At 33.1% G+C, this 15,623-nt stretch overlaps 1 protein-coding gene across 2 annotated transcripts in view; it reads left to right on the top strand.

Moving 5' to 3' along the window:
* Klhl13 (kelch like family member 13) overlaps positions 1-15,623 on the top strand; it is a 182,222-nt gene that overhangs the window by 99,220 nt on the left and 67,379 nt on the right. Inside the window, exon 1 of one of the 2 annotated variants that reach the window (XM_077106679.1) lies at positions 2,843-2,904. The exons of the other annotated variant lie outside the window; for it this stretch is intronic. The gene's annotated coding sequence lies outside the window, so the exon portion shown is untranslated. Of the gene's footprint in view, positions 1-2,842; positions 2,905-15,623 lie in introns of those variants that run through there. 2 annotated transcript variants of the gene reach the window in all.

The raw sequence follows: 15,623 nt of genomic DNA, 5'->3' as shown, positions 1-15,623 counted from the left end.
TAATCTTAAAATCTACTCTTCTCAACACTTTGTACCCTCTTTGCAGTCATATTGAACTCTTTCCAGATATATTGAAGACTTTGCTGATCCTTCCAACATGTTGTACTCCCTCAAATCTGTGCAGTTCTGCCTAGGCTATTTCTTCTAGAGTATGTCTGATGAATTTCTCATTCTTCAGCCTCAGTTGCAGCAAGGTTTTCATTGTTCTGCTGTTGCTGTAGAATTCTGAGTCTGTACTACTAAAGCTTCTGCATCTTATTTTGTGTTGTTGAAATACATGTCTGTTTCCCTCACTCAAATAGGAGCTTCCTGTGACCAAGGGGTTGTGACTTATTCATTTTTATAGCCATATCACCAACTATAGTACCTATAGATAATTCAACTAATGTTTTTAAAATAAAATATTCATTGAACACAATTTACATCATGTGTAGTTTCATTTTAAAAGAGTGATCTAGAAGCAATGTGATTGATAGGCTGAGATGGGAGATGCAGGGAGACCAGTTACATGTGTCTTCTTTAAACAAGCTTATTTATTAAAAAAAAAAAAACAAGGGGGATTAGATTCCTGGAAAATTGGTAAAGAGAAATGATAGGATTTGTGGCTGGCTTCTATAGGCAAGAGAGAGGAAAGAGGAAAGATAATAAAGATTCAGTATGACAAATAGAAGGACAGTGACCCTTGCAAAAAATAAGATTACTTTCAGATAAACATGTTGTTTCCCAAGTCAGATCTCGTATTAGCAATTCACCTCACCCCTTCTCTGCTCGAAAGATAAACACTCTGTTCCTGTTCAATTTATTGGAATTAAGCTCAAAATTCATGTGATCCCCATTTTCATATCTGACCTGGAGTTTACATGTGAAATATAAATAGTTAAAGCACACCTCGTACAATTTTCTATCAAGGGAAAGTGAGCAGTGCATAGGTTTTTGAATGTATAAAGCCTATTTCTGCTTTTGAGAGCTGCAACTGAGGTGTTATACCAGCCAGATGCACTGGGGTGCGCTACTATGTAGCAGAGCCTAGCTGTGCATCACAGCTCTTAACTTTAAAACTCCAGAGAATTTGATGAGAGAGGGATCCACAAGAACATGACAAATGATGAGAGTTCAAACCTTAAGAGAAAAATGGGCTTATTGGTAAGAGACCTTTCTTTTCCTTTATTTACTGCTGTTACTTATTCATTGAAATAGCAAGCCTGTTATTTTCATATGTGGCTGTGAAGCGGTATACAAAAATCAATTTTACATGTATTGTAGAATTCAGGAGACATATTGGTAACCATGTAAAAATCATAGAGAGCTTGTATAAAGCTTGATTTTTAACAAAATCTCTAAGGAAATTTTATTTGACTTCAGACTGTGGTATAGATTTGTTTATATAGCTTAAATGTAATCCAGGTTAAGAAATATATATTTAAAAAGTTAAAATAAAGAACAGTGACTTGTGTAGAAATACATAATTTCACTCAGTTACCAGAAGGTGGCACACCAGATTCTTCTTACATACACAAAGAAAAGGAATAATATTAATAGGAATATAAAATAAGCTGTATTTAAAGATATTTTAATGTTTTTTAAGCAAGGAAATGTTATAATTGTTATTTGCTTGGCAAGGCCTGTGCTAAAACATGACAAATATGAATTTAACTTATAATAGCTTTTAATCGTTCAACAATAATATTGATATTATAGCATTTTAAAAGTAGACTTTGAAACAATATTGTCAGCAAGGAGATGGTATTTAGAATTTATCATGCTAAAAAGAAAATATTCGCCATTTACCTTTATTCATTGAAAGTCATTGGATTTAAGACAATCTTTTAGGTAAGGTCTTTGTCAAGGTCTTTGTAAAGATACTATTAGACTATGACTTTGATTTAGTTACGACTTTAATAAGGCAATAATGCTTGTGAGATGACCCAGAAAAAATTCAGACAGGTTATTTCGAAGAAAATGTTAGATGAAGCTAATGTTTACTTTCTAGAAGCTAATAACAATGTAAATAGAATAAGTGTAAATAAATTACATATTGTGTTAGAGCTTCTCAAACATCTGCCAACATGCTGTAATTTATTAAGAGAGTTGACTGTCGGCAGTATATACTGCAGTGCTTCTGTAGTAGTCTCTATTTTTAAAACTGCATTCCTGAGGCAGTACCAGAAGTGTGTCTGTCCAAGGTTGCTTTTTTGTGTGTTTGCCTAAAGGAGCTAGACAAATGGCAGAACTTCCCCAACACCAAATCTTCTAGTTAGAAAACAGTACATCTATTTATATGTTTTTATTAATTACAAGCAGTATGAAAATAAGAAAATTGGTAGTAAACGAGCCCAGAAGAACATTAGCCATCTGTTCTCTGAAAGCTTGTAATGTGTGTCATTTGCTTTCAGGTTTTTATGGCAAAGCGGTATATCAGCAAAGAATTGACCTTTAGGCTTAAAAAGCTAGAAAATGACAAATCACTTCAAGGACTGAGTATATGTTTACTGGAGAAGTGTTTCCTTGTGTCCAAATTTGACTAGTTTAGTCTTGTAGATCTGTTGTAAATAAATGTTGTACTTAATGTCAATCTTTATTCCAGAGTTTCTAAAACGTTAAGAGAGCTTCCAAAAACAAATAGAATCTTATGACTTTCTAGCTAAGCTTTTTAAAAGTCAATTTACATAATTTTAAATTGTTCTGTGTGGCCTTAGCTGTTTAGGGTTTATAAATATGACTTATTAATTTACCGCTAAAATGCTTTCAGGGTATGCTTTGAAAATTTTGAACTAAATACAATGAAGCCACAATTAACCAGACTTTTTTTTTTTTTTTTTTTTTGCACTCCACTTTCAGGAGACGGAGGCAATTGTCTTTAAAACAAGCCGATTTCAAGGATATATTCAAAAAATCAACTTCAGGGTATGTCTAAGGGTCTGCATTTTCCTCTACTTTTTTTTAGTGAGAATTTATTTTTATAAAAGACCCTGAGAGAGCAGAAGACATTTAGTTATCAAGTAAAGTTTGATGATGTCTAAGATTTTGTGTTTATTTAAAAATTATTAAAGTACCACACATCATTTATTGTGCTTTATATTTTCCTGTGTGCTTTTGCAAATATAAGTTAATTTGTTTTTCATAACATTGCTATGAGATGACCAAGGAAAGTTGCATTTTTCCTGATTTACAGATGAGGAAAATAACACTAGAGGTCATAAAGCTAATTAGTGACAGAACTGCAACCAGACCCAAGGTGCCTTGTGCTGTCCTCTTGCATTCTTCCTCATGGAAAAAGTTTAAAACAAGTTTTTAGCTTTTAAATTTGTAATACACAATCAATATAATTTATACTACTTAAAAATTTCTTGTCCCTCATAATCTCCCACTTTTCATCTTTTTGTCTGCTTCTCTGCCTGTCTGCCAGCTGCATGCTATTGCTTTCAGATTCTCCCAGACCTGGAAGAATTTGGAGTGTGGGAGGTCAAGATAATGGTTGTGGACAGTTCAATTTGACAACTGGTGGTGAGCAGCCAGTGCTGATGGGCTAAGGAAAGCTAGGGATTGAGAAAGAAAACAGAATGTTACTATAGTTGGGGCATTTTGAGCAGGGATGAGCAACCTTGACCTTAAAAGAAGTGTTTCTCTAAGTTTATTAGACCTGGCATGGTAAGCAGTGGGAGTACTTGTTTCAAATGCAGAGTACAAATACCTATCTCCAGACTTCTACATTTTATTTACCCTGGTTGATTCTTAGCATATTAATGTTTGAGAGCATCTGCTTTAAAAGTATAAACTTTTCTCTCTCTTTCAATTGTACAGGAGTCAAAAGAAGAGACCCTTTTTCTCAGCAACATTTGTTTCATGGGAAATCATATTAACCAGGGCAGTGGGAGCCAAGGGGTAGGCAAGGGTGAGGAATAACAGATATTATTTACCCACATTTCTGTGTCCACATCTGAAGCACACCACAATAGGTATTGCTCACTTTGGAGACTATGAAGTATTTTTTTTAAAAAGATTGTGTCCATTTTAAACTTGAAGAAGGTGAAAAGGCATAAAGATTCCCATCAAAAGGTGAAAAATAAATGTTTATATTATAATAACTAACCTTTCCTAGTTTTTATTTTTAAGTAATTTTTTTAAAAGTTGCCTAGAAAATTAGGCCATCCAAGCTTCTATTATAGGTCAGGCTTTACTGTGTCAATATATTTGTTCTCCTTTATGTTTCATATGCAAATATCCAGTCAGACTGATTAGATTATGAGGGCCTTATAGCCAGGGCACGTGTTCTTTTCTATATTTGTAACATTCAGCAAGTCATGTATTTTCAATATTTATTGATGATTGAACTAAATTAGCATGTACCTCCTCTCTAGGGGGTTGGGGTTGAGCATAGTGAATTGATTGATTTTGGTATTTCTGACATCAAGTCTGTGTTGCACTGTCAATAAAGGCTAATATAGTAAAAACAAACTCAGTAGAAACACATTTTAGTTAACATATAAAATAGTATGGTCCTAATTAATAAATTTGCTAATGCCTTTCCCTGAGTATCAGTCGAAGCTCTGTCTTGCCTTTTGGAATATGTGTTTTGTTGTTCTGTATTTTACGAGTCTGAATCTCAAAAACTGGTATTTTTTGAGACCTGTAAACATAAATATTAAAAAAAATTTAGTTTTAGATGGACACAATACCTTTATTTTATTTTATTATGTGGTGTTGGGGATTGAACCCAGTGTCTCATACATGCTAAGCTAGTGCTCTACCACTAAGCCACAGCCCCAGCTCTAAACATAAATATTTTTGTTTAATGTCTGAACAGTATTGTAGGAATTTAAATAAAATGGCTAGACCCTGCAGTGGAAGATTCATAAAAAATGCTCAACAGTGTCTCTGACTTAGATCAAGCTGAATAAGGAATGAATGAATAAATATATACTAGCTAAAGGGAAAATATTTTCACCCAAGTGTTATGTAGCTTCAGAATTCCATGAGAAATGACTAAAATAACTAATTATTTAAAACATGCATTTGATTTTAAAGACATGAAGTGATTCTGAACATATTATAGTAGACAGGCTTATAAAGGCTGCCAGGAAACCTAAAATTAAATTAGCAGTAGCTTAAACCTAGGGTCAATGTAGAATATAAATTTTGTTTTTATTCAAAATTTCATCCACTTTAGTTAATAATAGAACATGAGATAAAGGAAAATAAATGGTTTACCCCCTATGGGATAGCTGTTGCATCCAAATAATAAAGTTAGGCATAATGCCAAAGCAATGCTTTGGTTAGATCACAATACATGACCACTTTTTATAACATGTGCTAATGATGTGTTATAACAGGATTTTAATTAAATTGCTATTTGAAGGCATAGAAAATTTAAGTCACACAATTTTTAGTTAGCATTTATAATTTAGGCTTACCACCATATATTGGGCATCTTTCGCTACAACTGTTTCTATATCCTTTACTTGTTTTAGAGAACTTAAAATCAACAAAGAGAAGAATTCTAAATTAGAACATGAAAAGGATCTAGAAATAGTCATGAAAATAGAGACCAGTTTGCTAAAAGTCTATTGGTTAGTACCATTAGACCAAATACCATGACTATAAACTATACCCTTAACATAACTGTTAGGCTTCATGTTAGAGTAATGAGTCATAGAGTTCAAATTTGAGATTGAGTTGTTTTTGAAGTAAAAGATTTTCTCACTTACTATATAATTAAACCTTTTCTTTTTAGTTGACAATACTGTCTGTGGATATAGGTATAGGGAATTTAAAGTTTTAATGATTAAGCCTGGGAAATGGTAAAAAATAAAACAATTGAATATAAAGAACCATTTTTGTGGAAAATTTAAAATGTATATCGTCTTGATGAATCATTAGGATTAACTTTCCATGAAAGTATTGCCTCTGGTTATTCAAATATTATTGTGGTTATACTATAAAACCTGTAATCAAGATTTACAAATAGGGAGAAGACATTGGACAACCAGGTGATTGGGTAACATTGTTTTTAGCTGAAACACCAATGGTTCACATGTGGCTATAATAACTCTTTTTATATATGTTTTTCAAAATAGTATCATTATTTCATCGATTTACATTGGAATTTTAGAGAAGATATACTATTTTAGATTTTTTTTAGAAACTCAGATTTTATAAAAAAAATCAAGGTGGTTCTAAAATACTTTAGAATGTATCAAGAATTGACTGGCATGTCTTTTGAGGTTGGTATGTGATATATTTATTGTTTAAAAGGTTTTAACTGTCATAAACAAATGTTATTAGCAATTGTTTATTCTTAGCAAGATATTTCAGAATTTATAGATATAAAGATTGTAGATAAAAATATATATGTAGTTTTCATGCATCTTTAGTCTTACTTCTGTGATTGCTGCACCAAAATTAAAACAGTTTTGCAATTATTTGAAAAGCTCTATATGAATATATTTTAATCTAGTTCAGCCATATTTTTAACTATTCCTTCAATTGCAAGCTCATTCTACTTTATTCTGTTCTTTTGGTGGTGGTGGTGGTGGGGCATTACAGAGGATGAAATCCAGGGCTTCATGCATGCCAGGCAAGCACTCTATTACTGAGTCAAACACCCAGCCTGCACTGCAAATTTAAAATGGCTTTTTATTTTGACAAGTTTGAATGTTTTATGTACAATGCATCAGAAAAGCTAGCAATGACTTGTTATTTTATTTGCCCAAAGTAATTGAAGGATATACTTAGGAAATTGCTGAGAGATGACCAAACAGATAAAAAAAAAATCTTTATTCAAGGTGAGAGCAGAGATTCCTCACAGAACAATTTATTTTATTTAAATATATATTCTGGATGGTTTTCTTTAACACATACCTGATTTTGTTTTTAGTACTGACAATAGAACCCACGGGGAACTCAACCACTGAGCCACATTCCCAGACTTTTAAAAAAAATATTATTATAAAATATTTATTTTTTAGTTATAAGTGGACACAATATGTTTATTTTCTTTTTATGTGGTGCTGAGGATCAAACCCAGTGCCTCATGCATATTAGCTGAGCGCTCTACCTCTGAGCCACAACCCCAACCCCCTAAAAATATTTTATTTAGAGACAGGGTCTCACTGAATTGCTTAGGGCCTCACTGTGATGATGAAACTGGCTTTGAACTTGCCATCATCCTGCCTCAACCTCTTGAGCCACTGGAATTACAGGGATTACAGGCAAGTGCCCCTGTACCTGGACACACACACGCACACAGACACACACACACACAGACACACACACACACACACACACATATATATATATACACACACACACACTCTTGTCTTAACACCATAACATCTTTCATCTGTTTCCCAACTACAGAAGGTGTTACATAAATATCAGGAATTACTACTGTTCTGATTTTCTATTCCCCTTCAGCCAATCATTATGTTCCTTGTCCCTGCTGCTGCCTTCTTCTTTGGACCCTTCCCTAGTGCTTCCTGACTTTTCAACATACCAATTCCTCACATTGCTGCCCTACTTAGTATCCTTCCTAGCCTATGAAACTATTGCAGACTGAGAGAGTCCTGAGTTTTTACATTATTTATGTCAACATGAAATAAGAATTCTCAGGGCTGGGGCTGTAGCTCAGTGGTTGAGTGCCTTCCTCACATGTGTGAGGCACTGGGTTCTATTCTCAGCACCACATAAAAATAAATAAATAAATATATTGTGTTTCTCTACAACTAAAAAAAATTAAAAAAAGAATTCTCTATGCATGTACAAGAGTATGTGCCTGCACAATTATGTCTTCATACTCAATTTATATTATGAATGATTGGTAGGTACTCTGTAAATCTAAGACATAATCATAGCCACAGTTGTGCTATGTCTTCATAGATCCTTTGTAGGACTATAAGGATCCACACAGTTATGTTAAGGAAATTTTCAAGATAGAACTTTCTAACATAGTTATCTCTGAAAAACATCTGGAATTTCCCATTTTGATTGTAGCAAGACTACATATATATGTAGTAGTAAGAAATTTTAAATGTATTTTATATTCAATTTGATATAACCAAATAGAGATACACACATAATTAGAAATTTGTATAACAGATATACACAAATATGTACAGCTATAAATGTGAACAGTTCTATTTCCTGTAAGAAGGAACCAAAATATATTTAGAATTTTACTCTTCTGTCCAGAATTTTTGTGTGCTTTAACAGATTTAACAGTTCTATTTGGTTGCTGTATTTATACTGATTGGTAGAACATAAATGGGGCACATAGTTTGTCATGATCTACAGTCTTATCTGGGTAACATGAATAACACTGATAATCTAGATTAGTTTGCAGAGACATTGTCAGGGCAAAAGAGATTACATAGTGCCTGCTCACATAAAATGTGGCTGATGTTTTTAGTTTTTAGCTGTACCTATCCCAGGTTAACTTTTTCCTTATAAGGAAAAGGTTGGTATGTTTTTAGGGCATATCAAGAAAAAATGGAGAGAGAGTTTAGACACACAATGTATTAGGTGGTACTGGTCAGCAAGTTAAATTTTACTTAAGTTATTTAGGAAAGCATCAGACAATTATTTGTGCTTTTTTTTTTTCCCCTATGGGGAGGAATACCAGGGATTGAACTCAGGGGAACTTGACCACTGAGCCAGACCTCCAGCCCTATTTTGTATTTTACTTAGAGACAGGGTCTCACTGAGTTGGTTAGTGTCTGACTGTTGCTGAGGCTGGCTTTGAACTTTCAATACCCCTGCCTCAGTCTCCCAAGCTGCTGGAATTACAGATGTGCGCCACTGTTCCTGGCTGATATTTGTGCTTTTCACTTTTGTCCCATACTATGACTGGCTTAAGTTGTATTTACCCTTTTCTCTCTGATTATTCTTAAAACAGTTTTGTAGAATTGGGACATTTTGGAAATAGTTCCTTATGTACACCTTTTCATTTTGGGTCTTTCCTACTTCTATCTTTCTGTGTACATCTACTGTGTGGGGTGAATGCTTCTCTCTAGTTCTTATTTATTTAAAATACATTGAGACATTTACAGAAAATGATTCACTTCAGATAAAAGCATATATCTTATGGAATGGTCTGATTTAAAGAGAGACAGTAGAGATTCTAGAGGGGGAATCCTAGATTAGAGATTGAGAACAGTTCTGCTTCTAATTAGAATGGTGACGTTGGACAAATTAACATCTCGGAGTTCCAGTTTTTTCATCTATACAATGAGGGCACTCAGCAAGATGATTTCTAAGAGTTTTACAAGTTCTAAAAATCTCCTCTTCCTATATCAGGAGCCAGGAATTCTGTGTTGTAAGATTTGGCCAAGAATGACTCTTTCTGTGCCTTGGCCAAGAACCATCATTGTCCTTTGTTTATTATATCTCTAAAATATGCATTTCACAGGTATTTTTAAGTGATTAGTTAATATTCATAACATGCTTTGAAGATCTTTTGTGTATGCTGTCTTTCTATCCTGTCTTATGCAGTGATCTGTAATAGAAACCAAGTGTTCTGTAAATGAAATTAGTAATTCTTATGATATGACTGAGGGTTTTTGACATTTACCAGTCTCAGTATTAAAGTAGTGGAGCTCTAAGCTTGCATAAAATTATATTTTAAATACATATTTAATAATTTTCTTCATTTTTTCTGTAGATGAAAATAATTTTTAATTCTGGAATGTAAAGATTATTATAAATATATTCATAGTTGCTAATAGAGTATCTGCCAGGATAGTAAAATCTGATTAACTTGGATACTGCTAATTTGTAATTGGGGTAATTTTACCTGGCTGAAGTTTATTTCTAAATGATGTATGAGGAATGTTGTTAAGTAAATTAAAATAGTGTATAGTTCATGGATCACATTTCTATTTAAAGGACTGTTTTTAAAGCCTTTGGCATAATGTTTGTTTGCTTATGAGAGAAAATTACAAATGATTTAGCAATTTATTAAAGCAAAAATAAGAACTAGATATACATAAATGTCCACAAGCTTTTGGGTTTTTGAGTTTTTAAGGATGCTGAGGATGGTGTGCAAGGAAGCAGTCTTATTTTCTTTTTACTTTACTTTGAATAAATATTAAAAATATTGGAATGCCACAAAACTAGTATTACACTCTATGTCTATGAGAAATCTAGACTAAAATTGTTGCAGAAAATTAATGAATTTGATTTCTTTGGAATGTAATGAGATTAGAAAAAAAATGTTGGTTTTTCTCAATCAGTTGATTGTTCACAAAAGAATAATAACTTGAGAATCTTTACAATAAAATGGTCTTCACCTGCATAATGGGGTAAAATATCTTTTTAGAAATTTGGAAAACTCTTCTTTAGCCCTTTTTTCTGCTAAGAAGTTTTGAGGAATCTCTGTAGACAAATAGACTGCTAGATACACTTCACTTTATGGATTTTTGTAGAGTTTTGGGGTCTTTGTTCTCAGAAGTTGAAGTCACATTTGTAATTACTGCTTTGTAAAATTTTCGTAAGCATGAAAATGTTCAATTGAATCTCCTTTCTAAAATATCACCTCTTACTATGTATTATTATATAGCTTTTTATGTTTTATATTTTTAAATATTTGCAAATGCTTCAGGTTTTGAAAATTTGTTTGAAATTCACTGTGGAATGAGACATTCCAACATTGATGCCTACATACGTGTGTGAGCCTGCACATGTATGTGTGTGAGTGGGTGTGGGTGTGTGTGTGTGTGTATTCTTTGGTTTTCAACAAGTTGACACTGATAATTGTACCTGGGACATTTCTGATTTAAAACACTAAAACTTTATAATGTAAAATACATTGACTATGGTATATTTGTATTAGTGGCATGAGTTTTTTTAACCTTTTAAATATATTTTGGCCATGAAGGTATTGATAAAATACTCCTTTCTCTGATTCCTTTAAAGATTTTTATGACAACAGTTTTGTATAGAGGTAGTTAAAAGGAGTTAGAAATGTAATTTGGGTTTTTTGAGGGGCATTTGCATATGATGGATTGAATAAAAGTTATATATGAGGTAGTGGTGGCTAACATCAATTTAATATTAATAAAGTTCATGTATTACTGATGGATGCTTTAAAATAAATGTTCTCTCTCCATATATGTATTTGTGTGTGTATGTTGCATATAAATAATGATTGTAGTTCATAGGAAGAAAATAGTTTGTCTTTTTGCCTCCATATTGACCTGTATTTTAAAAGGATGGTTCTTGTGATTATCTTAGGTGATTCTGTGCTGAATTTCTGGTATATTAAATTGTGTATTTTGGAGTTTGTGAAAGTAGCTTCTTACTATAATCTGAGCTTTTTAAATACAAATGAAAAATCCTCTTAACATACTAAATCTTAATATTAAAAAACAGGAATATTTTAAAAGTATCTGAAAGCTGAGTATTTCAGTTGGAAGCACAGTGTATTGTTTGGATACAGACATGAAAGTAAATATGAGCTCTTGTGATTTTGTTAGAAGGGAGTGACTTTTGTTTCAGGGTTGATCTGCCTTTATTAAGCTTGCATTGATGGAGATGGATAATTTTGTCTTCACGTAGACATAGAAGGGTGTCATGATGGTATGTTTTTAGTGATTAACACTTGCCTACATTAGAAGTAAAATTCTTCACCTGTAAGTAAAGAGTTCAGCAGAATACCATTTTAACTTATTGTTACTTTTTAGAATTGTGTAGAAATTTTATGAATTTGTTTTGGTGCTGGAGGCAGAAACTTAAAAACACCCACCACTTTTGAAGCATTCACAATGCTATTTTCTGGAAGTATTTTAAAACAATATAGATGAACCCTTTATTTGCCATTGCTTTCACGAAATATCTCAAGCTGCCTTTGACAGCAGCTTCAATTTTTGAACCTTTGTGACAATCGCTAATCCCTAGAGGTTACTGGACCGCTGCTGAGCTTTGGAGTGGTCCCTGCTGGACACCTGCTTGCCCAGCAGCGTTGGTCTTTCCTCTAGGCAATTTGTGAGCTGTTTGGGGGTGGGTGGGGGAGGAGTGAGGGGGGTGAACGGGAGGAGAAAGGGGGAAGAAGAAGGGGAGGGCAGTATTGAATTAGATTGTTGATAGCGTCCCTCCAAGGACTGCTATTAAGAGCACGCTATTCTGTACTTCTCTGCTGCAGAAGGCAGAGAGATATTCGAGTTACAAGGCATGTTGTAAATGTATGAGATTTTGCTCATCCCGGCTTGGAAATAAAAATAGGGGAAGGAGAGCAACTTGAATCAGAAGCAACTAGAAGAGCGTGCAGAGTTCTGCAGCAGTTTATATTTGTTCTTACATTTTGCTTTCTTCTAACTGGAAAACAGAGGGATTGGCATTTTTAAACGGGCTTTTCCCATAATGGCATTCTTGTATTGTGTGGCCAGAGCTTGCACAGGAGGAAAGCAGGCTGCTGAATTTAGTCACTGATCTCTATTAGCTGTGGCCTAAGGCTATGCTGAGGTTTATATCCCATTTGTATTGTTGCAGCTCAAAAGAAGAATGTTCAGAGGATGACAAGTGTATTCTGAGTAGGTATGTTGTTTCATTTTCATATGAAACCCATCTATTTTTTTCCTGCTACTATTGGTCAGAAATCAGGTTAATAGGTGCAGAATATACTATAGTGCTGCAGTATCCCTCTTAAGATAGAACAATAGCATTGCAAGCTTAAAAAAAAATCAAACCCTTAGCTGCTTTTATTAACTAAAGCTGCATTGTATGGTATGCACAGTGCAGTCATATATATGTGTGTGTGTGTGTGTGTGTGTGTGTGTGTGTGTGTGTGTGTGAATATATATGTACATTTACATACACACACACACACACACACACTGCAGTCAATGCTTTTCTAACGAGGTGGCACTATTGTTGTGTTGAAAGGATAGAATCATCATATTGCTTTAGGAGACAGGAGGGTTTAAAGGAGGTACCTTGCAGTCCTATTTTACAGATTGGAAGCAACTGTTTAAGGGCACTGGCAGAATCCTTTGCTTGTTCTCTGCGGCAGCCACTGCTGTGTCAGTACAGTGTGGAATGGAAGTCCTAGTTGGTAGTCTGTTATGGAAACGCTGTTTACTGTTATTGTAGTACCGTGGTGACAACATGCCATTGAAATGGAAAACGAGCTCTCCTGCTATCTGGAAATTCCCAGTTCCTGTGCTTAAAACATCCAGGTCAACTCCACTTTCTCCAGCATACATGTAAGTGAGAGAAAATAGGATATTAAAGTGGGATTTCATTCATGAATCTACCTTGTGACAAAACGGGGAAACCCCTAAACAGCAATATCCCGAAACCTACAAGATTACAAAATCCTCATGCTTGCTAACATTTAAAGAGATTGGCATGCCCACATTTTACCATTGTTTTGTTTTCCTATAGTTTATGTCTATGTTCACTTAAAAAGTGCTTAATGCTAATCTAATTACTAATGTGAAAGCACAAAGGTATAGCCAAGAGATTGCATTAGGAAACTTTAAGGTTTAACGTGGGATTTAAAAAAATTTCTATATATCTAAAACCTGATTATTTCTTTTGTGTAATGGCTTAAAATACGATGATTGATGTTGGTGGTGTGTTATGTCTTCTATATTATTTTTTATGAATTTGAAACATTCAGAGTTAACATATTGGTCAGAAAATGAGTCTTTCAATCAAGACTTTTATACTGTAGTTGTATATAAATTTTAATAAGTTTGACATTACATCTTTTTAGTTCTGTCATTTGAGTTCTGAAGTGTAAGTTTGAATTCTTGCAGATTATACTTTGAGCAGTTATTTATATGCAGAGGTTTGAAAAATATTCTATATGTTACTATTTTAGAAATGTATGTTAAGTAAAAAATACTGAAATGAATTGAGAAGTGTATTCAAGATTTTTTGGAATTTTCCAAAATGTTGTTAAATTTAAAAAGCATAGCTTTAAAAACAAATTTTAGGAGATATAACAAAACATTCTTTTAAAGTAGTATTCACAATCCTTTTCTTTTGGTGGAGGAAGAAGTGAAGGAAAGCTGGACCTTTTTAAAAAACAAAATTAGTGCAAGAAAAGCTTTTGAGTACGAAAAATGTTTTAACTATAAGTGTTCCCTTTAAAATATTTTTCAGTAGGAAAGGTGTGGGAATTTTTCCCTGCTTTAGGTTAATTGTGTGTGTAGAAGTCTGGTGAGTTACCATTTTTAACTTAGTTTTTTTGTTTTATATGAGATTCAGATACACAGTGATATCTGGTTCTTTGAAAGGCTTTCAGCTGCTGAGGAAGTGTGTTTATGCTTTCAGTCCAAAAGAAATGATTCCCTGGAAAGCTCTAAAAAAATGAAGACATTTCAGAATCATTTTCAGATTATTTTTTTTATATTCCTTTTTGATGCTACAGTTTTTGATGAAACAGGTGTTAACCAGTTTCTCTTATGGAGTAAAATTTAGACTATATTTGTAAAAAAAAAAATCCAGCTATATCTGATTTTCAAAAGCTGTTTTTGTCAAAAGCATAAATTAATGGAGGTGACAAGTTAATGGAGTGGACAAGTTAATTGAGCTCTTTCACACTATTTGAGAAAATAGAATATGCCTGTTGACTTTATGAATGTTGGCTGGTGAGAAATCACCAAAGATTCACCAGAAACAACTTTATCATAAACAAAACAAAACTCCACTAAAATCAGCAGGTTCCAATTCATAATGGTTATTAATGTTTCTATTATTCATTCTGTCCAAAAGATTTAAATCACAGCTCCAATTACAGCTGATTTGTCAGTTTTTAGGGATGGTTAAATATATGCCCATATTTTATTAATTCATACTAGCCACAAGCCCAGATACAACTTAATAAACACTTTCAGTGAGTCACTTTTTTTCCTTTCAAGTATTTACCTCTTTGACCTGATGATATGAGTGAACTGATTTAGAAGATAGAATCCAGAAAATACCACAGGTCTTACAATGTCAAATCTTGATCATTGGTGGTACACATAGGTAGAATGAAAAAATATGTTTGAAGAGCTATTGGGAGGCTAAACTATTTTGACTCAAATCAGTCTATATATTATTAAGTTAACCTAACATTTTTCTTTACAAATATTTTAATAACTATTTTTAAGTACATATTCACTAAGAGAAAATATTAAATATAGGGAAACACTTGCTTGGGGAGTTTAAATCAGGTGTTTTTTTTTTAAATGTGTAGTTTTTGATTATTTTAGATCATAGTTCATTTCCCCACTTGGCATGAAATAAAAACATCATATTTAACATGTTCTCATCAGTATTTCTTTATATTCCATAAACCTCTTACATGCAAAATTGATAATAAGTTTAACATAAAATTTCACTCAAAAATTATGAAGACTACATTAGATTACTGACTCAAGTAGTATATTTGCTCTCACAATTGTTTGGTTGTCAAACGTAGGTTAAATCAATTTCTTTGCCTAAACTCTTTGCATTGAAATGAATTAAATTCTGACTGCTTAAAAAATTGTGACCTACTAGAAATTTATCTGTAAAATCATTTGTAAAAACTTAAATATTTTGAATATAGGATTCTTCACACTTGATATAAAATCATTTTGTATGTACAATTGTATAGCATCAGCATTGATTTTTAATGTTTATCATTTTTTACTGTGATT

The sequence above is a fragment of the Callospermophilus lateralis genome, chromosome X, assembly GCF_048772815.1.
Source record: "Callospermophilus lateralis isolate mCalLat2 chromosome X, mCalLat2.hap1, whole genome shotgun sequence".
Lineage (NCBI taxonomy): Eukaryota > Metazoa > Chordata > Mammalia > Rodentia > Sciuridae > Callospermophilus > Callospermophilus lateralis.
The sequence above is the reverse complement of the archived record's forward strand: the minus strand, read 5'-3'. Positions and strand labels throughout refer to the sequence as shown.